Source organism: Anas platyrhynchos, chromosome 3, assembly GCF_047663525.1.
Source record: "Anas platyrhynchos isolate ZD024472 breed Pekin duck chromosome 3, IASCAAS_PekinDuck_T2T, whole genome shotgun sequence".
Lineage (NCBI taxonomy): Eukaryota > Metazoa > Chordata > Aves > Anseriformes > Anatidae > Anas > Anas platyrhynchos.
In genome coordinates this window covers 93,740,517-93,764,957 of record NC_092589.1, presented here as the reverse complement: position 1 = coordinate 93,764,957, position 24,441 = coordinate 93,740,517, and the positions used below count along the sequence as shown (strand labels likewise).

Below are 24,441 nucleotides of genomic sequence, written 5' to 3'. Positions count from 1 at the left end.
TTGCACTTTTTCATCTGTTTGAAAAAGGATGCAAAATCTTAATCCCTTGTGGAGAAGTTATTTCACCTTGCCTATGAGAAACAAAGATGAATTGGGCTAACGACATCTCTCTGGTTTACAAGTCAGGAAAGTCACCTGAGAGGTCAGAGAAGCCAGTTTCAGTCTCTGCTCCCAGGGCTGTTTGTTTTCAGTTTGTTGCTTTGCTGAAAATATAGAAACAAAAAATAACCCAGAAATAAGATACAATGCTTAAATGTATAGACAAATATAAATATTTTTATTATTATTATTATATATATATATTTTTAAATTTAAACCTGTTACATGTATATCATTGTCATATCTGAGTGCAAGCTCTGTCATAGCGTTTTTCTAAATTACTATCACAACTAGGTCATACTGGTGCACAAATACAGAGTGAAAGACAAGTAAAAGTTTGACTTGGTCATTTTACATTTAACACGAATTTGTCTGAACTTATTGTTTATAAATGTATAATTATTTATTTATTATTAAAGTAGGGTAATATAGAAGATATAGAATTCAGATGTGGCAAAAGATTGGCAGTGAAAAGACTATTACAAAACTTCTGTTGAAATGATGAGCCTGGTATTGATGGGTCTTTCCCTGTCAAAAGAACAAGACTTTCCCAAACTCTGCTAGAAACCTAATACATAAAAATTGAAAAATGGGTGTGTAAAGAGGTAAGAACTCTCACACTTACCCAGTGTAGATGGCTTATGCAGTGCATTATTTGTCACTCTCTCATAGTTAATACATGAGTAATGTTCTACGAATAGCTTTTGCCTTTCAACATAATTTCTGTAAAAGCAGAAACAAATCAGTCTCACTTCCTTTGCCTAGTTCCTTGACAGGAGAGTATCATGAGTTTAGTGCTTATGTGCCAATTAGAAAAATATTTTTCACTTGGCACTTGAAGTGTAAAGCAATGATCCTGTTATTTAATGCAGACACAGTCAGCCATGGAAAGTGAGTGTATGTGCCACCATCATCCACCAGCCCCGGTGTCATTACTGTCACTAAATGCTCATACTCTTTTCCAGGCTAACTACCTCAATAAGAGCAGAGCTCCAAAACACAATATGCTGTCACAGACAGCTGTGGCTTTCACATACATTAGTTAACGCTGTTTTTTTAATAAAACACAGTGTCTCAGAAGAAGAGTGTGGCTTACTTTTCAGCCTCATAGTGTCAACAGAAGTAATGGAAACTACTAGAATGCATCCAAAAATTCAGTACCAATTTAGCCTGAAGGACAGCAAGAATTTCAGCATTCTTTGTTGCCTGAAAAGTAACAATGTTTGCACAGTTTTGGATGAGTGGAAAAAACATGATAAAAGACTTTCAAGGTACACATACCTTTCCCTACCTGTACAGTTTAGTTCAAAACAGAGAAAGGATTTAGAGCACTCTATCCTATGAAAAAGAAATAAATAAATAGAACCTTTGAGCCTTCTCAATACTATACATATATATGTATATATTATTATTTTTTTTCTTTTTGGTTTCTAATGTAAGAACATTTTGTGAATTTTGTACTCATTTCCACATCACAATGATGACACATGCCTTTTAAACAAGACATACATTTGAAAACTTCTTTTGCAAATCTGCCAGGTTTAATTGAAGGGATTCTTTCTAAAAATCTTAAGAGACATGAACAATATCTGTTGTGACAAGAAATATAATTATCTCATGCATACCTATTCAATTGTAGCTGACAAATGCAACACTATGTAACACGTAGTAGTTATCTATGCATTTTAAAGTGTTCTTAAAGGAATACAAACTAAAGGAAAACAAAATATCACATAGCAAGACAACAGGTCAGATCTGTGGCAAAAGCTGTCCTTTCAGTGAAAATTTAAAATCTGATTTTCATCCTCAGAAATAAATGGCTAGGATGCCAAAACCTAAAATTATTTGGCTTCCTTATATTTCCTTTCAGTTGTGTGGAACTTGCCTGAATCAATAAATAATAATTACCAGAAGTATTTACTTGCTTTAGTTCCACAGATACTGTTCACTATAGAACAGAACTCTAATTACCGTAAGTCTTTTTAAAATGCCCCCATTCCAGCTTTCACACTTTTTAGAGTAATCACTGCATTTTAAATGCCAATACAGTCGTGATTCTGATGCAAAAAAAAAGAGCTCATTTTCATCTGTTTACACTAGCAAATATCTCAATGCATTTTACAAAAATAAAGGTCTTATTTCAAAGAAAAAAAAAAACACATAGCTTAAACATAGTTTACATTTTCTATGAGGAAAACATAAACTATACAAGGCTAACTTGAACCTTTAGCACCCTTAAAATTCATCATTTTCATATACAGTGTTTTATTTTACTTCTTTCTGTTGTTGTTGTAAACATTACAAATCATGAATAACATACAGTTGTGAGATAGCACTGATAGGACCTTAACTAAATTTAAGAGCAGATTTTGCTCTGGTCAAACACACAAAAATAACATAATGGACTGTATGGAGACTGAGAATATATGTATTCCCATATGAGTGCATTAATACATATATATATATTAGAAAATTGTAAAAGACCTTTTACCAGAACAGCTAACTTTCATGTAATCTTTCATGGCTAACTTTCATTAAATCTAGTGGTAACATTTTTTGCAACATTAACTCATAAATTGTATCACAAAGTTAATATGTGGAAAATATTCAAGACTAAACAGGCTATAAAGATTACTTAATAATTATCAGCATTTTATTTCCACTGTCTTGTGGGGTGAGCCCTCAGAAGCCCTTTCCTGTCCTGCAGAGGTTTCTCCCTGTTACATGGAATTTCAGTGTGGCAGCATATCAAAGTTCATAACCATTTCTTCATGGTAGTGGCAGCTTATGGCTGAGTACAATACAAGCTGTCAAAGTTCAATATGCTTACTTCATTTTCAACCAAGATTATTTCCTCAGCTGAATAATCAGACAGCTGACTGCAATAGTATCACTCATTTCAGTGCTACACATTGCTAATGCATTCACCTTGGGCAGCTATTTGTTCAGAAAAGTGAAATGGGAGTTTGGAGAAACCTTTGATATGAAGAAAAAAACTCAGTTCTAATGCCAATGATAAAACACTTCTGAATTTTTAAAGCCATTAGAAATAAAAGATACCTCTCATGTCTGTGGTATCGTATAGTTTCTTTAAGTTCATTTAATGACTTCATTCAATTCTGCCTGTTGGCATTTACCAAAAATTGAATATCCATGAGAATAGAATGACAGGCCATGTATTCCAGCTAAAACAATGAAACTGAATTATTCAATTGCAGCAAAAAGTAATAAGCACACCAAGTGTTGATGCTGAGAGCCAAACTGAACTAAAGTATAGACTGCTATCAATGAATACAGTGCATGTCTAATGCATGGAATACAGAGCAGCACTGTGACATCCCATTTCCCAGTTTGTGACCTGTTTCTTTAAGTACTGTGACAAAAAAATATATATTGAGAAGTATCACTACCTTTTCTCACAAACAATTGCTATTTATAAAATGCATTTTTCTTGAAAAAGAAAAAGAAAAAGAAAAGGAAAAGGAAAAGGAAAGGGAAAAGGAAAAGGAAAAGGAAAAGGAAAAGGAAAAGGAAAAGGAAAAGGAAAAAAAGGAAAAGGAAAAAGAAAAGGAAAAGGAAAAGAAAAGGAAAAAGAAAAGGAAAAAGAAAAGCCTCCCAAGTTGGTTTGAACTGCTAGCAGTTTACTTATTTTTTATTATTATTTATTTATTCTTAATGCCATAGTTGCTATGGTGATTTGCTGCTAGCTGCAAGCAGGTACTTTCAACACTGGTTATATTCCTACATTTTACCTGTCAAGGGGGTGCCAGGCCAGCATGTTTGGTGTGATACTCTGCTATTTTTTACTGTGAGCCACAATTCTCAGGTAATGCAATGTTGGCAATGTTGTTACTGTTTTTGTGATAAGCCTTCCCTCTCTCACCAATGACAATAATTACACTGAAATTGTGTGCTCCAGAATGAAGGCTACAGCCTACCCAAATCCTTGTGGGTTTCTTGTTACTGCTCTATTTTTCCTTATTTTTATCTCAACCACATGCCTTTTCTTTCTTTATACATATATATGTATATATATATTCTTGATGTCACAACAAATACATTAGTGACAAGGTTAGTAAGCATTTGCTGTATTTTAAGGCAAAAATCTGTGGTAGCAACCCAGAGAAATGGATCTAGTTTACCGAATTGTTTCTGTAATTAACAGATTTACATCCAAAAGATTTAAAGTCAAGAGTTGATAGGAATGAGAATTTCTTGACTTGTCAAATATGAAAAAAAAAAAAAAAAGTATAGGCAGGCTTTATAGGCATTAATGAGTTATGGGTTAATATTTCAAGATTTGACACTTCATAGAGTGAACAAACTGAATTAGGCCATTCCTGGATGTTGGATGCTTATTCAAGTCAGAACCCTAATTATCTTATCCAGGAGTGTCTGGCTGCCTACACCAGCAAAGTGTTTAGAGGTAACAGTGAATATTTAACACAAGAACAGTGAGTTGTCCCACCTAAAAACAAACAAACAAACAAAAAACCCAAAACTTATTTGATAACAGCTTTTAAATGTTGTAGAACTTGTGGTTTAAATTATATATATTAATTATATTTAAATTATATATATTAATTCATGAAGTGTTTGTTCATTTATACATAGATACGTGATGCAAATGAAAAGTAGAATGTAAATATGACCTCATTATATAAAGGAATGAATGATGAAGAAAACTGAGTTCTCCATGCCTTTATTTTCTTTCCTTTAAAATGTTAAGGATGAACTGCCACCTGTGACATTCAGAAGTGGACTTTCCAGCAGTCACTTCATCTCTGGCATCTCTGGTCTCACTGAAACCATTTACATCCTTTCTGGTCATATACTTTCAATGAAAAAAAAAATGAAAGACTACAAGTAAAAAGGGTTTGCTTACAAGCAGAAAGGAAGAAAAATAACATTCTGTAACTTTTTTTTTTTTTTTTTCCCAAAAAACTTCTAGTACTGTGTTTTTTCAATGTGTGACTGAAGGTTTTTGGACTCTGTCATCAGGGCTCCATGAAAGAAATCTAAGAAAGAAAATCTGAAAGTGCAGTTTTGAGAGGTATGCAGAGACAATCAGTTCATCCCTTCATCAAAGAAGCTAGAAACTTGTGGGCTGAGTAAGTAAAAAGAGACAGGAACATGCAATCACAAACCTCCAGGCATGTTGCAGAGTCAGAGAGTCACTTTGGTTCCAGGGAAAAGCAAAGTCTTCATACAATGAGGACAGAACAACTAGAAAAGAAAAACTGAAAAAATATCACAGAAAAAGCAGGTCAGAGATACTCAGAACATTTGTACCCTGTAGCATCCTTCTACCTCACAGTTGTTTGGTAGAAGAGACCTGCAATATTTACTACAGTTTTGATGTATTGGTCTCAGGAACTGATTTCACAGGCATGTATCAAAATTAAATGTTATATAAAATATAAAAGATACATTTGAAAAGCTGAGTTTATGAAATAAGGAAGGGTTAGGTGGTGTGTAGTTTTTCATGTTTTATAGTATAGTTTGTTGTTGTTTGTTGCTGTTTGTTTGTTTGTTTTGGTGTATAAATAGGGGTGAATGACACTTCAAATTTTGAGTTGGTTTTAACAGTGGAAGAGTTAATGAAGTTTTTTCTGTGCAGCCATGAAAATAGCCAGAATTTTTTAAATTTCATGGAGCTACTCATTTCCTCTGCTGCCTAAAACAAGCCATAATTAACAAAAGGAGCAAAGCCATGATAGTCAAGTTGTGGACTGTATCTATTTAGAGCATTCTGATTAATCAGGTAAGAAACCTTTCTTGTCAAAACCCATTGTTCTTCAATTAAATTAAGGGATTTTGCATTTTTTGTGAACAATCATTATTTTAATGACAGATTAATGAGAGACAACCATTGTCCTTCAAAGAAAGAAACAGCAACAAAAATAGGTATTTAACATTTAATCAGTTGCAAGTATGCAACTATTTATGGCATTCTCTTATGGTTGTTAAAAGATATTTCAGTACAAGTCAGAGACCACTTTTTCAAGCTTCACTTGTAGCAGATAATACAAAGCACATAAAAGCAGAAGATCCAAAATTCTAGTATCACTGTCCTTAAAGAACAGCAGGTTGAGATATGGATTTGTAAAATCAAAATCATTTTGCAAAGCCCACATTTTTCTTCCTTGCTCTAATAACATTTAGATGTCTGTATGACTACCTACAGCTAACATAAGAACTTCGCTATTTCTTGGTTCCACATTTCAGCATGATGTACATTGGAACACTGTCTTGTTCAGACACAGCTTTTGATGTCAAGGAGATGATAAAAATCGGTTTTCATAAAACTATGATATTATAATACATCTGACAGATTCTCTGAATAGTTGTAGGCACGATTTAAGAATGAATTGTTTTTCCTATTATGATTACATCAGTAACTATATGTAAGAGAATTTCTGTTTCCTGGCTGATGTATTTGTCCAAGCTGTTGGCTGAAAGTAGAATGAAGCATAAAACAGCCAATGGGTCTCACTTCATTCCTTGTTTAGATATGGACTTACTCTTTAACTATACTTCACAAAGCTGTCACATACTCACCACAGATTTACACTCTTAGAAATATGGTTGCTCAACTATGCATTGTGAGAGCTGGCAAGCAACTCAAATAAGATTTGTTTGTCTGTTTTTGATGTTTACTATGAGATTATATAAACCTCTTTTATGCTGTTTCATACAAATAAATATTTTTGCTGGGCTAACTTAGAATCCAGATGGCACATATTTTGCTGAGTTATTGTAACTCATGGCCCATTATTCCCAAATTAGACAAGATTGCTTTCAAAGTTTAGCATTAAAAGTAAATGAACACAGCCTATAAAACTGCATAGCAAGAGTCCTCATTGGTATTGGCTGAATGAATCATATTCTAAAGCCAATAGTTTCTTGCTTATGGACCACACTGTTTTGCTGATAGGATTAGCAAACAAATTGGTAAATAAATCTGTTGAAATATAAATGTAAAAACTTGCAGTAGTGTTTTATTTGTTTCTTCATTTTTTTGACTTCTGAAATTTATTTTTTAAGAAATGTCTCTAAGTAAAGAGTGCTTTTTTTAGATTTTTTTGTTGTCTTTTTGTTTTCACTTTTTTATTTATTTGTTTCTCCTCTTAGTATAATAGATTGCTCAGAAATTTAAGGTATATATGTTTCAAAAGCAGGCAAACAGTTTTTATGCACACAACTTTTCCAGATTGCAAATAATAGATAAACCCACAATTTTCATGTGGGTTGGGTATTCATTCAACATATAAAGCAGCAGTGCACAAGAAGTATAAGAAATATTAAATTGTCAGGTATTAACATTAATACAATCCATGTCTAGATGTACAGAGAGCAGGCTTAGTGATTCTGACAAGTGTGTTGAGAGTGGACTGTATCTTCATCAGCTCAGAGGAGTTCTGTATCCCGTTAAAACAGCTCACATAAGATTTAGCACTTTTAAGTCAGAGAAATGCAGTCCTGCAGTATTTAGAAAGCCACAGTTCAGCACCCCTGCCCCCCTTCATTGTTTCTTGTTACTTAACTTTTATGCTCACTGCAAGATCTGAAGACAGAAAAGACTAGGCCAGAAGACATTTTCTGTCAATGGAGACAGACAAGAAAGAGAATTAGCACTCATCCTTTGTAAAGTCTTTGAGATCGATAAATGGCCCACAAAGAAGAATTATTAGCCCACATAAATTTTGCCTTTCTAGGCAAAAGTTTCATAGGCAAAATAAATTTCCATATATTTGATATTACAATACACATTCAGTCAGAGGTTTCCCACCCTATATGTTGTAATAGCTATCTCTTAAGTAGTCTCACTGCCATCACAACGGAAAGATACATACAATTTTCCATGACTTGGTGGCTCAAATACTGTAAATCAAAAAAGGACAGAAGATAAATGGAACATATGTACTAAGGCCAGACAACTACTCAGAAAACTGAATTGAGATTCCAAGACTCGTTATGGACAGAATTTGTTGCTTCCAAGTGGAAATCAGGAAAGTCTTCATGATGGAAGGAGACCAACTAGCAGAAGGAGAAGAAATTGCTAAGCACAGGATATACCTAGTTGTGACCTTTCTGAGAGTTTTGTGAGTCAGGCTGCATCTCCTACATTCTGGGTAAAGGCAGCTGTGTCTTTCTCCAAGGATAATTTCCAACTGAGCAGAGCTGAAACTTCTAAAGCCTAGAAGACACATCAAGTCACCATTTTGCCCAACGATTAGTGACAAGAAAATCGCTAGATGGATAACGGGTCAAATCCATCCATCTAACCCTAGATGGATAACCTGGGTTAAATTCCTGTCTCAGAATTTGCATACTGTAACAGTGCTTTAACCACCAAACTTTGGATCCTTTAGTGGAATACAAAGAAAGAGGGAGGGAGGCTTACTTATTAAACTAGCCAAGATTTGAGCCAGAGGACAGCAGCTAAAATGAATCATTTGCTGCCCAGTGAGAAAGACATTCAAGGGCCAAGGCAGCAGCCTAGTGATCAGATCACTTGTGATCTGCAGATCAGCAGCCTTAGGATCAGATCCCTGATCCTAAGAGTGTGTGTGCATGTATGTTTTGCTAGTCTCTGGATAATGAGCAGGTTTGTGACAAAGTACAGCCATAACCTGTATCTAAAATATGGTACACTACAGTATACAGAATACAGAATTCACAGAATGGTTGAGGTTGGCAGAATCTCTGGAGTGCATCTGGCCCAACCCCTGCTCGAACAGGGCCACCATGAGCATGGTGCCCAGGATGGCTTTTGAGAATCTCTGAGGAGGGAGACTCCACAACTTCTCTGGGCAACCTGTGACATTGTTCAGTCACCTACACAGTGAAAAAGTGTTTCCTTGTGTTCAGACAGGACCACCCATGCTTCAGTTTGTGCCCCTTGCTTCTTGAATTGAATGTATTCAAGTATATATTTACCAAGTACAAAATAAACCAGGATTTTCAAGTTGGCTAAACCATATAACACTGACAGCTCTAACAGATGCAGAGAGAATCCTTTATACCAAAATTACAATGTTTGAAAAATTCATTAAATCCTAGGTTCCTTTCAGTCTTTCCATACAATAGGGTTCAGAGATTTTAATATCCTTAAATTAAAAAAAAATACTAAAATGTATGTGTTAATTAAAAGTTTTCTTCAAATGCAGAAATTAAAGCTGAAGTTTGACAAATGTGACTAGAATAGGGATTAGGATAGAAATTTATAAACAACCCTATTTGCAGTAGTAACTAATATATTTTCTGGTGATTAATACTATTCATAAGATAATTCACATACGGAATAACAAGGAGATTTTCCTCTCAGCAAAAAATCTACACATAAAAACAATCATGGATGCATTCTGTATTCAGCTTTGGCTGGTATCAGATACTCTGATACCATATAGATATATATCATTATAGATATATATCTATATATTCTGCTCAGGAATTTCAAACTCCTTTTCCTGACAAATTTAGGATGGCTGGAGAGTATTCAGAATGAAATCCAGATCTTTTTTTTAGCATTTAATATATATTGTACATTTCTTCATATCTTATCACAGAAGAGTGGGAGAAGGGAAGAAAATAATAAAAGAATTGGGAGAGTGATTATCATAAACAAATAAATATGGGCTTCCTCATAGACTCATAATTTGTGAATAGGTTAATTACTCAAATTAAATTGAATGAGAAACTCAGCCTAATATAAAACTGCAGAGGACAGTAGTTTTTCGTGGGTTTATTTATTTATTTATTTATCTGCCTTTCAGTCTTTTATAGAACTTTGTACCAAAATTGATCTATTTTGTTTTCCTGATTATGAGAATTTGTGCAAAGCTGGGATTATACAAAGAAACAAAAACATAATTGTAGCAACTGTTGTTAGATGGGATGTCATGATGCACCCTGAAAACAATCTCTAATATTAAAATTCCTGAAAGAATTGGACTGCAGTCTAAACATAGACTTCAGTGACTTTGAATCTAGGATTTAGCAACAAAGATAAGGTATCACCATGATTGTTTACAAATGTATTACAGCCATTTGAAATTATTCTCTGGTATACTGGGGTGTGTAATAACCAGCCTCTAATTTAAAGACCATAGGACACCCTAATCAAAATAGAGACATTAAAAACCTTTTTTAATAAAGAAATGACTGCTTCAGTATGTGTTTGTAAAAGTACACACAGTGGATATGAACTTCTTTTTGTTTAAAATACTGCAACAGATGAGAATTCTGTATGGATACTGACTTATCATATACAGCTACCAAGTGCACTTCAATATAATTATGTCACATTAGAATGCTCTTTCAAGCACTATCTTTCCTCTCCTAGCATAACATATCACGTCATAGTACTTCCCAGGAAAAGGTTTTTACTTAAAATCTAACAAGTTCCTGTGATGACCTACTTCCAATAAGCTTTGTGAGTTACTGAAGTGACCTTTCAAGAAAGTTAAAAGCATAAGCTAAGGTCAGTATCCTCACATTCTGCACACAGTTAAAAATGTAGGACTCATCTAAACATTTATTGGACATGGCAATCTACAGATGAAGGAAACAACAGGGAGAAAAGTTAAATATGTTACATGCAGTTGCTTGAAGACTTGGAAGTATTGCTTCAATGAGATATGAACAATTGCTATTCTGTAGCTTGTCTCAGCTGCAGCTAGGCCTTAGCAAAATAGGGTGTCAGAAAAGGGGAGGGGTTCTTTATGCTATGCAACTAAATGTGTGCACGAGTGATTTTTCAATCATTTCTGCTTTCTGCCTTTTAATTTTCTTCCAGCTCAGCCCTACAAACGAGTAAAGGTTACTTATTAAAAAGATCTATCTATATGCTCAAAGTTTAGGGCATGTTTCAGCAGTTATTTTGTTATTCTATAGCAGAAGAAAATATTTTTGTTGAATTTTTTAATTATGCAGAGAAATGACGATGATCTAAACAGTTTAAGTCCCACTTAAAGTGAATTTTAAAAAGTTTCCTGGATTGAAATGGATATAAACCAATATTGTCAAACAACATATATTTACGTGTATTTATTCATTTAAAATAAATATATTTTTAAAGTATAAATAAATATTATTAAATATATATTATTTTTCAGTATTCAACAAAAACTGAAATAAGAAAAAGAGATTATAATAGCAACGATTTAACCTGATGACTATTTTCCATTGCTGTTTACATCATATTTTATGACCTGCAAATTTTTAAATTTGGGTGTTTTACCAAGAAAGAAGAGTTAAAATGTAAGCAATTAAATTATAACCAACAGGCTGATCACATTTTGATGATATTCAATACTCCTGGATTGTCATCAGAACCAAAACGGTTTAACTTCATTCCTCTCACATTTAACAGATAAGCTTCACAAACATTGAAAAAAGACTTAATCACTGATGGGTGTTGAGACTGGAACCAAAAGCCCATGAGAAAAATAAGATTTGAAGGAAATCACCTTACTACAGAAAGCTCAGTTTGGTGAATGGCAACCTATGAAGGGGTCCAGGCTGTCTGAACTCTGCTCCTGAAATAAATCAAATACATTTCCTTCAGTTGGAAAAATCATCTGTGATATATCTATATCTATATACTCTTCTCATTTATGTAGGATTACTCTTGTTGTCTTGTTTTTGGCTGAGTTACAGTTAATTTTCTTCAGTGAGGCTGGTATGATGCTGCTTTGGATTTTGAAGGAAAATAGTGGTGATAACACACTGATGTTTCAGTTGTTGCACAGAGCTCACACAGAGCCAAGGACTTTCCAGCTCTTGGTGCTGCCCTGCCAGCGAGAAGGCTGGGGGTGCACAGGAGCTGGGAGGGGACACAGTCAGGACAGCTGGCCCAAGCTGGCCAAAGGGATGTCCCACACTATGTGATATCATGCTCAGCAATAAAAGATTGGGGGAGCATTTGGAGTGATGGTGGTTTTCTTCCCAAGTAACTGTTACATTTGATGAGCCCTACTTTCCTGGAAGTAGCTGAACACCTGCCTGTTGACGGGAAGTAACTAATGAATTCCTTCATTTGTTTTGGTTGTGTGCATGGCTTTTCCTTTACCTAGTGAACTGTCTTTGTCTCACACCATGCGTTCTCACACCTTACCTTTCTGATTCTCTCCCCTATCCCACCTGGGGAGGGTCAACAAGCAGCTGTGTGGCACTGAGCTGCCTGCTGGAGCCAAACCACAACATTTGTTTTCAAACTTTGCCTGTTTATCACTAAATTGCTATTAAAAACAAAAACAAAAACAGCCCAGTTATGGGATCCAGTGCATTAACTTACTACTTTTGTTAACTGAATATTCCCAGTTGGCAACTGGTATTGGGTGTCCGACCCTCGGTTTCTCTGCTTAAATGGGGGTGTTGATGAGTTAACCTCTCAAGGTCCCTTCCAACCTCAGTTGTTCTATGAAATCCAATGTCTTTCCAATGCCAAGCTATGTGCAGTCTATTGGCTACACAGGTATTTCTTCAGACAAGTGCAAGTTTATTTTGTCAAGTGCTTTCTAAGAGCATATGTTCTTTTGTATACTCTTCTTCCAGCTATTCACACTCAAAGATCAAATTGCTTTTATTCTGTTCTGCTTTCAGAGAAAGAAAATCCTGCTGTGATTCTGTTTCTGCCATTTCCCAGATGCCAGTCAATAGGACAAATTGTCCTACCTATCTCTCTTTCTCCCCACCATGCCAATTCTCAAGGTCTTCAAATTCCCTTTCTCTTATCAGAGTAATATTCCAAATATTGTCAGTAATACAACAACCTCAATTTGAACTCTCTTTTCTGTTCTCTAGCACAGTAAGCAATTCTCACTTGTTAAAAGAAAGCCAGGCTGGTCATTTTCACTGTTGACAGCATTTATTTATTTATTAAAAAAAAAAAAAAGGGTTCCAGAGAATAGTCAGTTCTTTGTACTTTCTTCCCTTTGTAACCCTTATTATGCTTTTACTTTCATTTAATTGTCTTGAGTCATTTTTTACGTCTTTTTTATGTCTTGCTGCATTTCTGATATCAGGGCAGACACTATTGGTATCAGCAGATGAGAATAAGCCAAAATGTCAGATTCCTACTGTGTTTTATGGTCCTGGTTCCCCATATTTGCAGTAGAGACTACTAGACATCGGCTAAAGCTTCTATGCAATGTGCTGAAGAAAATCCAGACTCTGATGATCAAAAGCACATACAGTCACAGAAACCCAGGCAATAGAAAGAGCTCAGAAGCTGTCTGCAAAGCTGAGAGTAAGTGAAATGTTTGACAGAGAAGAATAGGTGTTGGCAAAACTGCTTGATCCGCATTTTAAAGGGAAAATTGAAATCACACTTCCATAAACCTGAGATATTAATCACTGAAGGGGTATAACTGTGTACCAGAGTCTCTCTTTCCTCTCAGGAATTCCTCTGGCTCAGAACCAGAGCTGATTCTTAAAATGACCCAATTTGGAAATGGCCTAGAGGCAAAGTAAGCCTCTTTTTTTTTTTTTTTTTTCTTTTTCTTTTTAAAATATACTTGTCCTCCATTAATTTTCAGAATAAAAATATGTAACTGAATCAAAATTGACTGACCCAAATAATACTGCTCAACAGCTGCAAAATTGATACTGACATCAAATTTAATTTCTAAAATACTCAGGTACAATGAAAAAGAGGAATTATAATTAAAAAAAAAAAAAAAAGTTGAAGTCTACAGGAGCATTACAGTAAAAGCAGAGGCTGTCTTAACAGCATTAGCTATAGGAATTAAGGATATGATTTCTGTATCAGCATTTCAATTGCTATATAAAGTCAGATGGTTTATTTAACTTTTGTTTTTGTTTTCCTAACTGCAAGGTGTGTCTAGTGGGTTATTGTGGGGATTAGTGTATTTCTTCACTACTTTGAGATCTTTGGACATAACAGGATATTGCACTACTGTGGGTCTTTATGGGACATCACAGAAAATTAATAAGCAACACTGCATGGCATGTCCTTTGGGCTGTTGTTTTTATGTTTTGGTGTCTAAACAAGTCAGTACATGGTTATGGTATGAATGTATCCTTTACATGATGGAGTTTTTCCTTAATCGCAAAGGATAAGGAGCATTTTAGGAAACTAACTTGAGTAGGAATTTAATTTAGAAAAATGTATCTCTTGCTACTGAAGTTAGTGCCTCTTCCTGTAGGCTTACAAAAGTGCATGTAATGTATTCTGTAGGATCAGGCCCAGAAGACTTTGAACTTCAAAGGATTTCATCTCATCCATCATTCAGCATTGACAGTGGGTGAATTAATATTAGTGTCTCTCTAACTGGGCTGAAAACATCATGGGCATGAGCCATAGCTCCTATCCAGCAGTAACAAATGGCCTAGAGTTTAAGCCAAGCAACATCTGAAAGCTCTTTGCTAACCGGCAATTCCACCCATTGACAAAGATTTGTGTTGCAAACACATATTATTTGAAGTACAGTCTTTCAGGATTATGCAGGACCATTAAATAACAGACAGCTGCAAAGTCTTTCAAATCAACTTAATCAAACAGCAAGAGTCTTAATCATTACCCACTTCAAACCATCAGAAAGTCAGGACTCTTTTTGCAACCTAAAGAGTTCAAGCTTTCAAAACTCATTACCTATGCAACTTTCTAATTAGGGATTATATTGTCGTAGTTTTGCCTTCAAGACAGTAATATCTCTTTGGCACCTAGATCTGCCTGTTTGCGGCGTGACCACAGAAGTGTGTCAGCTTGACTAGGTTGGCTATCTTAAGTCTAAACTCCATCAGGACCAGGAAACTTTAGTTCCTCAATGTATATTGAATGAGAGACATAATACATCATTAGAGTCAACAAAATGCTGGCTGTGACTTTCTCTTAAAATGCTCAGAGGAAGTAGTGCTGTTCTGCACTTCTATTATTCAGTCATCTGAGAGAGGAGACTCCATTTTGTAGGGACATCATACCAAAAAGATGGAATGACAGCCTTGCAGGTGTGGACTGTCACCTGGCTTCACAGAAAGTTCTGAGTTTTAGTCCCTGATACATGGTCTATTCCAGTATTACACACCACATATCTTACATCCTTTCAAAAAGCAAAAATATAAAACTAGTCTTAGTCACACAGACACAATTTTAGCCCTCCAGCTGCCCACAAGTTTTGAAAGAAAGGCTTTGAAGAGAAGATTAAGACCCTGAGTGGATAAAATACCTGTTCAGGGTATTTTTTTAAAGCTCTGAAAACTGAAAAAGAAAAGGAAGAATTTAAAACACCTTTCCTCCATGTACTCATCTGGCAAAGCTGGCAAGCTAACACTATGTTTAGCTCTAGTGCAACCTCTAAATCAGTAAAAATGCTTTCTTCAGGAAATACTATTCAAGGCATTCTCCTGTATTTTAGAAGGAGCATATCCATTCAAGCCTTGGGTGACAAGTTAAGCTATATGAATGCTCCTTATAAAAAAAAAAAAAAAACAAAAAAAAAAAAAACAGACAAAAGCTGTGCCTATGCAATGAGCTGACCAATAACCTTGTTAAGACCTTTATAGCTGTAAGAGAGCATGTAATGCCAAAAACAGCCTTAACCTAAATTGTCTTCATAGTTTGACTACTGAGCCTACTTTGAATTCTCTCCAGATCTCAAACTCCACCTTTAATTTAGTACAGCTAACCAGATATGCTTGCTAAAGAAAATCTAAGAACTTTCTCAGCAGCCCTAAAAAAATTCTGTTTAGTAAAACAGATCAATGAAAACCACCTAGTTTCTTTGTGCGAGCTGTTTACTTTCCACTTGTATTGGGTTTATGTGGCAAGGTTTTGGTAGCAGGGGGCCATAGGGTTGGTCTCTGTGAGAAGAATCCAGAAGCTCACCCATGTACGGTAAGGGCCCCGTAGCTGACCAGGGCTGAGCCAATAAGCAATATTGTTTGCACCTCTGTGAGAGCATATTTAAGACAAGGAAAAAAACTGCTGCACAACAGCAGCAGGGAAAGGGAGGAGTGAGAAACAGCTCTGCAGACTCCAAGGGCAGTGCAGAAGTAGGGCAGGAGGTGCTCCAGGCATGCAGCAGCAGTTCCCCTGCAGCCTGTGGAGAGGCTTCTGGTGGAGCAGGCTGTCCCCTTGCAGCCCAAGGGTCCCACATGGAGCAGATCTCCACGCTGCAACTCATGGAGGAGCCCGCGGTGGAACAGGTGGATGTTGCCTGGAGGAGGCTGCGGCCTGTGGAGAGCCCCCTCAGGATTTGGCCCCAGGCCGGAGCTGCAGCCCGTGGAGAGGAGCCCATGAAGGAGCAGGGGGTCTGGGGGAAGCTGCCACCCGTGGGGGACCTGTGCTAGAGGAGTTTGCTCCTGACGGATGAAAAGGGGTGGATGGGGGGGAAGGTGTTTTTGGTTTCTTTCCTTTATTTCTTCTCTATCCTGTTATTAATGGGCAATAAATTTCTCTAATCTCACTATGCTGACTCTGTTTTGCCCATCACAATAGTTGTTGCGTGATCTCCCTGTCCTTTGACACCCTTGAGCCCTTTTCATCATATGTTCTCCCCCTTTTCCTTTAAGCAAGGGGAGTGAGCGAGCAGTTGTGGTGAAGGTCAACTGCCCAGCTGGGTAAAACCACCACACCACTTTATTTCTCGAAGTCTCTAAATACTGTGCAATGCTGATGTTAAAAATAAAAATTAAGGAACACTCAAAATCCCTTGAATGGCTGATCAACAGCAGATCAACAAACAGTTACATTTGTTTGTTATAAGATAGCTAGCATGTATATAAATCTGTATTTAGTCAGTTTATTAAAAAATCATCAATTATTTTAGATGCATCCTTAGATATTTGTTTATTGCTTTATACCAATGGACTTGAAAACTCAGTCATTACTGAAGAAGAATGAAGGATAATCTGGTATAACAGTAACAGGTAATGCAAGAGAAAACCTGATGTAACATATTTTAAAGCTCCTTTAGAATATTACTACCTGTTGATCCTTTACACTGGCCTAAATTATTTCCTCTCTTGTAGATATCAGTATCACCAAAATGACATTGGCTCCATTGTATATTCTTCGATCATCCCCAGACAAGTATTATAGTATTAAATATATGCCCTAACATACCCAGCAAAGAATTACATCTTTGTGTTCTGGGATATCAACACTTTCTGTGTACACAATGTTTAAAAGCAAGTACAGAATCATAGAATCATTAAGGTTAAATCATTAAGGAAAGCTTTAGTATTTCTCATGAAGCCACTTACAAACACTAATTATGTTCTCTAGCCATTCTTATTGCTTGTCTCTAAAGTTACTTAAACTTATAAAATTCCAAAGGCTGAACTTCAGGTTGAACTGAAAGAAGATGACAACTTTGATTTCATCATGATTGAATGAAATGGAGTTTTACCCCCATGTTGACTGGCAGCTTTAATTTGCTTGGCTAAAGCTTAAAGAAATGTAACCATAGATTTTAAAGAAAAAACAAACAAACAAACAAACAAAACCTTGAACTGACTACTGGCTTTGATATAATGGCTTTATATCAAATGGCATATGTGTGTCATATATAAGTGTCACTGACCTGTTTTTTTGGTGTTTTAGTTTTGTTTGTGTTTTTTGTTGTTGTTATGTTTTGCTGTCCTACATTGCTGTACATCTTTGTCTTCTATATTCTGATTTGTTCATTCCACTGATTATCATTATTTTGTTGTTTGTTTATTGTAAAAATTAGTGTATTTCAAAAATTAATCTCTCTCTCTCTTTTTTTTTTTAAATAAAATTCATCATCCCTAATATCTTTTACCTTAATATATGCCTCAAGATTGTTTTTTTTTCTCTTTTGTGTACAGCCACTTTTAATCTCATACCGCCTATTTCACTATAAGGTTGCTTATAATTTATTTTATTTAGTGTTTTACTTATCATTTAGAACAGGTTGAATGACAGCCCATCTGCCTGAGTAAACAATTTGTTGAGTCCAGTAAATTAAATATGTTGCTGTTTAAAATGTACCATGTTATACCAGATTATAATATAATCTTCTATCTCTTATCTTTGTATTTGCATATTTAACCTCAAAATATTGTCATCTTTGTTACTTTGTTCTAAGAAAGGAGTATATTAGCCATTCACTAGCTAACAATGCTATTGCAAGTTTCTCCTCTTTCATTCCGAATTTGTACTTATGTTTCCAGAGGTCTCTTTTCTTTTTCAAGTAACACCTGTTTTATCTATTTCTGACAAATACTTTGCTGAACTAACTCTGTTGGCCTTGGCAGAACTGCCTTTTTCTGATCTCTCTAGACTTGCCTCATTTAAGTTGCTTCTCTAATACAAATAAGGTAGAAATTGGAAGATGAATTGATATGAAAAGAAAAAAATAGCTTAGCACTTTCTCACAGGGAAAGAGATTTAATGAAAAATCTTGATTTTATACTAGCAAAGAAACATTGGCTATTGTTGTTGTTCTTTTGCAAGTACCAGTCTAAAATAAATAAATGAATAAATAGAAGCTACAGGTAGGAAACTTTAAAAGTTGGACCAGATGATCTTTCAAGGTTGCTTCCAACCTGGACTTTTCTATGATTCTATGCCAATTCCTACCAAAAAGGTACTTCCAGTGGCTGTCACAAATCCCTAGGCATTCCATGAATGCCTAATCTTTATGAGAACAAACTTCACAAAGGACAGCAATGCAATTTTAGATTTTTTTCTCATATTGTAATAAGTTAATTATTATTTTAATATTGTAATCTATGACTTGATTACAGCTGATATAGTATAAATGCAGAACCAAACAGAATAGTGGTTTGGAACATTAGCATGCTAGGAAGTTGAGCACTATGTCCTCTCACCCGTTAACCACCTTGTATTAAGAGATTTATTTTGCCCCTTTTTGTGTCCTTTACAAAATTGTGACTTTAGAGTAAGTTATGATCTTGAAAAAACAGTTAGTTATGGATTGCTGCTTAACTTGTCAAAACAACTCAAGGCAAATGAAGCCTAACCATAGTGAAATATTGGTCTGCTTCATCACGGTACAAGCCTATATATAACCATAGATGAAACTGAAAAATGATAATTGAATGCCAGAGCTTTGGGCTATTTTACAAAGATCGGAGACTGGTTCTCCAGCACAGACTTGAATAGCTTTAGCAGGACATGACCTTGATTAATGCCTTGTCAAGATACTCAGTACCTTTCAATTGTTGTTGGAAGAACACCTGGTCATTACAGGACTCAGGAGAACAGATCTGAACATTGATTTCTGGGTCTGAAACATAAGGATAGGCTTCCTTAATTCCCATTTAGCCATCATCTAACACAGACCTGCTTAAAGGTTTCTTTAGAAGCAGTTTAATTATGTTGCAACTACTTTTTGCCCTAGCTCTGCTGTATTCACAAAGCAGATGTTTTCTACATATAGTCATATATATCTGGAGTACATTTTTACAGTAATCTTAGACTACAAATTTCACAGGATTTGGTCGTAACCTACTTTCACACAATAACTCGTTTATTAATATAATTTTTTAATTTTCTAACACTGTCTCCTCTCTGGTGAGTTTGGGGAAAGGAGTTTCTCTCATCTTAATAAGTTGCATTTCTTATCTTCCTGTCAGATCTCAGAGGGTGAGATAAACACATAAAAGATCTACTGAACATGCTCAAGATCTCTGTGACAAAATTGCTGAAGTGAGAAGGTGTTTAGATGGAAATAAGAGCTGCCACATTTTGGAGCCCAAGCCCACAGCGGGAATCATGTCAGAGTTCAGTCATACTAGCTACAGAAATAATAGCCCACCCTACGGTGAGTCCTAGACCATTTCATACCTTTCTCTGTAACTCAGATACAAAGAAAAGCAATGATGAATATTGATTCAGCAAAATCCATGGGACTAGTGCCTATTCTCTTGTAAATACAAGAAGTTGAACTCTATTAGAAAGTATAAAATGAAGCTCTTTGCACGCTTTGCATTGTAAAAGTATAGCCTCCAAAAAAAACAAGACATCCTCTGAAAGCAACATAGTATTCCTTCATGCACCTAGTATTGTTGCTGATTGAACTTTCTCATTTTCAGCAAGGGAAATGGAGGAGGGAAGATGATATTTCCTCCTTTAGAATCAGTGAGGAATCACCAAGAAATATTTGGATTGTAGCTGATTTACAGAAAGGGCAGAATCATAATCCTGATATATACTGGAGGATGCTGCTATCCTCAGCAGTTGTACCAAGGCAAAGAATAATCTTCTTCCTCATGCAGGCCAACAGTAAACACCAGAGATTTAGATTTCCAATAAAATTTATAACAAGGACAGACAATGTTAACAAACTGTTGTTTACTTTTTCTGTGTTAATTCTGACAGTAATGAACTTTAATCATGCTCTGAAATGACAGTGCAGCAATCTGTAACAGATATGTAACCAGTGCAAAGAGCAGCACTGAACAATTTTGAGTTAAAATTAATGATCTGTGATCAGCCACAGAGCATCAACATTATAGGCTATGATGATGTTCTTAGACACTGCACATTCATTTGGGTGATTTCCATTGATTTCAATAGTGCCAGGATTTTAAACAAGAGTTTGACTTTCACTCAAAACCTTTGTCGCTCCTTCTCCAAGGTACAATATGACCTTGAGCTTGACCTTCACACAAAACTTTTCTCTCTCTCTCCAAGGTACAATATGTCTTGAATAAGGGGGTGTTAGCTTCCAGAAAGGAAGTTGGAATGGGCTTTTGGAGGTCATTTAATGAAATTTGTGGTCATAGGAGACTCAATTAAATTCGGTTACCAAGGATTTGTTCAGTTAAAGTTCGAATGTTTCTAAAGATGGAGATTTCCCAGAGTTTCTGGACAACCTGTTAGAGTGTATCTTAAAATAAATAAATAAATAAATAAAAACCTAAAAACTAAAAATTAAAAAATCCAAGCTGTCAAATCAAAATTTCCTTTATGGAAGCCTCAGTCTATTACCTTTTGTACTATTACCATGAATTTTTGAGAGGAGGAATCTGGTTTTACCCTCTCTATTTACTCCCATTAGGTAGCTGTAGCTAGCAATAAGTTCTCCCTTCAGGTTTATCTTCTTTAGACAGAAATGGGCTTCTCTCACACTCTGCTTGTATCTTCTGCTCTCCAGCTCCATAACTGTCCAGATGGTCTATACTGGGAGCCTTGCAGAAGTCCTTGCATTTGAGGAGTTTGATCCTCCTGAACAGGACATGTCTACCTCTACTGAGCATCCTTCTTAGGGCTTGAGAAACCCTTAACTTAGCATGAGAAGCTATATGGTATATGAACCTGGTGGAGTGCCCCATGCTGGCCTGTGCTACACACTAATGGATGCTATGTGACTGAGATATCCCAATCTGTCATGAAACTTCCTATTAGCTGAATAGATAAGTAATATTGTCGGTACTGTGTAATACTTTTAACAAAGGTAAACTTTATATGTATCAAGGGATGGAATATGATGACCATGACCAGGAGACCATTGTACACCCACAAATAAGTGATCCACGCAGCAGTTAACCTAAGTAGGCCCAGGCATGTGCTGCGCTGCAGATAAAGATTGGCCACCAGGCAGCATTGTGAGGCACAAATCTCTTAGCCACAGCATAAACTCAGCTAGTTCATTGTAACAGAGGAATCTGCAGGCAGCTCCTCCTTGATAGCAGTGATTACACATTGCCTGTGCGGCCATGCCTTTACCTAAAGGTTCAGCAAGATGTTCTTGTGCAGGAGGAAGTTCTCATGTGAGCAACCTTCAGGAACTGAGATGCCTTCTTGTAAGAAAATACATAGTAGCTCAAAGGATTAAGAAAGGCAAACTTTTCTCCAAGGACAGTATCTGCTCAGCATGTCATGTAAAGAAAAAAAAAAAATAAAACAACATCCAGGATCCATGCAATTCTGCATGAACTCAGAGTTCCCAGCATCTGAAGGGACACAAGAGGTAGTCACTATCTATATTTCTCTTTTTATTATATCTTATTAAAACAACTATTTTCCTATGCTATTTCTTGTAAGGCCTTTCTTATTGAAATATAAAAATAAACCTGTGCTGTGTCTCCATCTCCACACATTGCAGGGAAATCCATCCCTACTTCTACTTTCTGTGTTGTTTCTTTTTGATTTGAGCTCAGTCAGAAGTTCCTTGTTCATTCATACTGGCCTTTTGCCACACCTGCACAAACTGAACAGGAGAACAGTTCGTTCTTGTGCTTTGAGGATATTGTCCTTTAAGATCAAAGTTTTCCTAGCCCCTTTTGATATTCAGGGCAACCTCCCACGGCATCCCAATGAAATCATGCTGTGCAGCTGCTCATGAACTCCTAATTCCTCCTGTTTCCTTCCCATGCTGCATATATTTGGGTGCTGGCATTTGAAACAGACACACAGTTTTGCTGTTTTCAAAGGGGGAAGTGTAGGTGCCTCTGTAAGCATGCTAATCCCCAGACACTTCCTCACTTTCTTCCTTGCCTTCAAGGAAGGCAACTTTTCTTTCAATTTTCTGTAACTATTGCTCCAAACAACCCAATTTAAAGCCTTCCTCATGAGGTTTGCAAACAATGGTATAGATAGTCATGTGTTGCTCTGAGTGAGAATGTGATCTATTTGACAGTAGTCTCATTACTCAGTGTCCTGTAACCATACAAGCCAAAGCCTTGTCTACAGTGATAGCTTAGCAGCAAGGTGATAACCTCGAGGATGCACCTACTTGTGCCCTTCACTTTCACCAGGATGATCAAGGAGAATACCAGGTAAACCAAAGCCTGCAACCCTTACCTCCAGAGCTCTGCAGTCTTGATGCTGCCCAGTTGCCCACACAGGAAGCAGCAAGTAATCTTAACCCAAACGCTGCATAAACCCTTAGTAGTGGCTCCAAAGCACCTTATATTTGAGCCACAGAATGCAACAAGCCAACTGAAACATCAGTAGCTTCTTCTACAGAAGGAAGCCTCCAACACACTCCTTGGTGAAAATACAGTGTTCAGGCTCATCTGGCTTTGATGCCTCTTCCAACAATTTCTCCTCATTTATTCCCAGAATGTTATTCATATTTTGTAGCGGCAGATCTGCAGCCAGAAAAATAATCTTCTTTGTGTCGCTGTAAACCAGTTTTCCAGGATCTCCTCTCTTGGGAGCCTCCATTCATTGCTCCCTTGAGAAAAACTTGTAGCTGCTTTTCCTTTATATCACACCGTTTGAGACCTTGCCTCTGCAGACAGTGTCAGTCTCCTTTCCACCCTCCCCAATGGCACAGTCCGCTCACTTTTTCTACAAGTTTTTCACCTGGTGACTCATCCAGAGCACACCTCCATGGATGAGGCTGCCATCACCCTCATCTCTATTGGGCAGGGGTGCCAGGCACTCTCCACAGCTTTCCTCTGGGACTCTACTAGGAGTAGGCACCCGGAGCAACAATGTAGTACCTCTGGTTGATGCTAGCAACCAAGCCATATGGTGTATCAGCACCATCACTGCACTGTCCCAGGAAATCCCACAGTGTTCTAAATAAAGTTTCCAGGCTTTTTTTTTTTTTTTTTTCTCCTCTTCTCGTCTCTTAACCACCTAGTTATAATTCTAACTGTAACAACCACTAGCAAGCCCCTACTTATTTTGTGCTCCTTCTTATCAAATCTAGAGCTCCTACCCACCCACCACCTTGGTACTCAACTTTCCCTTATCAGCTGTCAGCTGAGGACACTGGGTGTAGACACTCCCTAAACGGGAAACAGCCAATAAAAGTTGCTTGCTACAAAAAGCAGCAGCAAAGTTCCCCAGAAATGATTTCTTACCAGCAGCACCAGACCACAAGAAATTCCCAGAAGGTGTCATTACCAGATGTCCTCTGATGTTCAAAGCCTGGAAATCATGATGACAGCTCCTAATTATTTTTCTGGAATCTCAACCTACAAATGACTTACTTAATCACAAGAAACAGGAAACTAAAATTGATATTCATGATGCTGGAGAATACTTTCATGTTCTCATAATAATTGCTTTACTAGCTATGATAAAACCAGAGCAAAAATTTCATAGCTCAGTGAAAAGCAAATCACAATTGCTTTGGGAAAGTTGCACTTTTTAACTCCCCCATTTTATCTTAGCCATGATTCCTGAGGGAAGGGAAGCCAGAGGTTAGAATGATTTTGAAGGGTTATAATTATTTAAATAGTGACAGAAAAACATCTGTAAGAGGTCCTAAGTGTCTTCTACAACAGGCATCACAAAACATGAATGCAGTCACTGCATGAAGCACCACTTTTACATTATTTAGTCAATGCCTTAGCTGTGACATCTGGGGAAAATCCATTGTCTGACACAGGATGGACCAAGTATCTTTTCAAAGTTATTAGGCA

The 24,441-nt window shown here is 36.5% G+C and overlaps 1 long non-coding RNA gene across 1 annotated transcript; it reads right to left on the bottom strand.

Annotated features, from left to right (window-relative positions):
- LOC110351848 (uncharacterized) lies at positions 1-23,650 on the bottom strand. The gene is made up of 5 exons (XR_002399842.4): positions 22,865-23,650; positions 5,247-5,339; positions 1,381-1,437; positions 725-822; positions 1-203 (listed from the first exon to the last, which is right to left on the bottom strand). It is a non-coding gene; the product is annotated as an uncharacterized lncRNA (long non-coding RNA).
- Between the last annotated feature and the right edge of the window lie 791 nt (positions 23,651-24,441).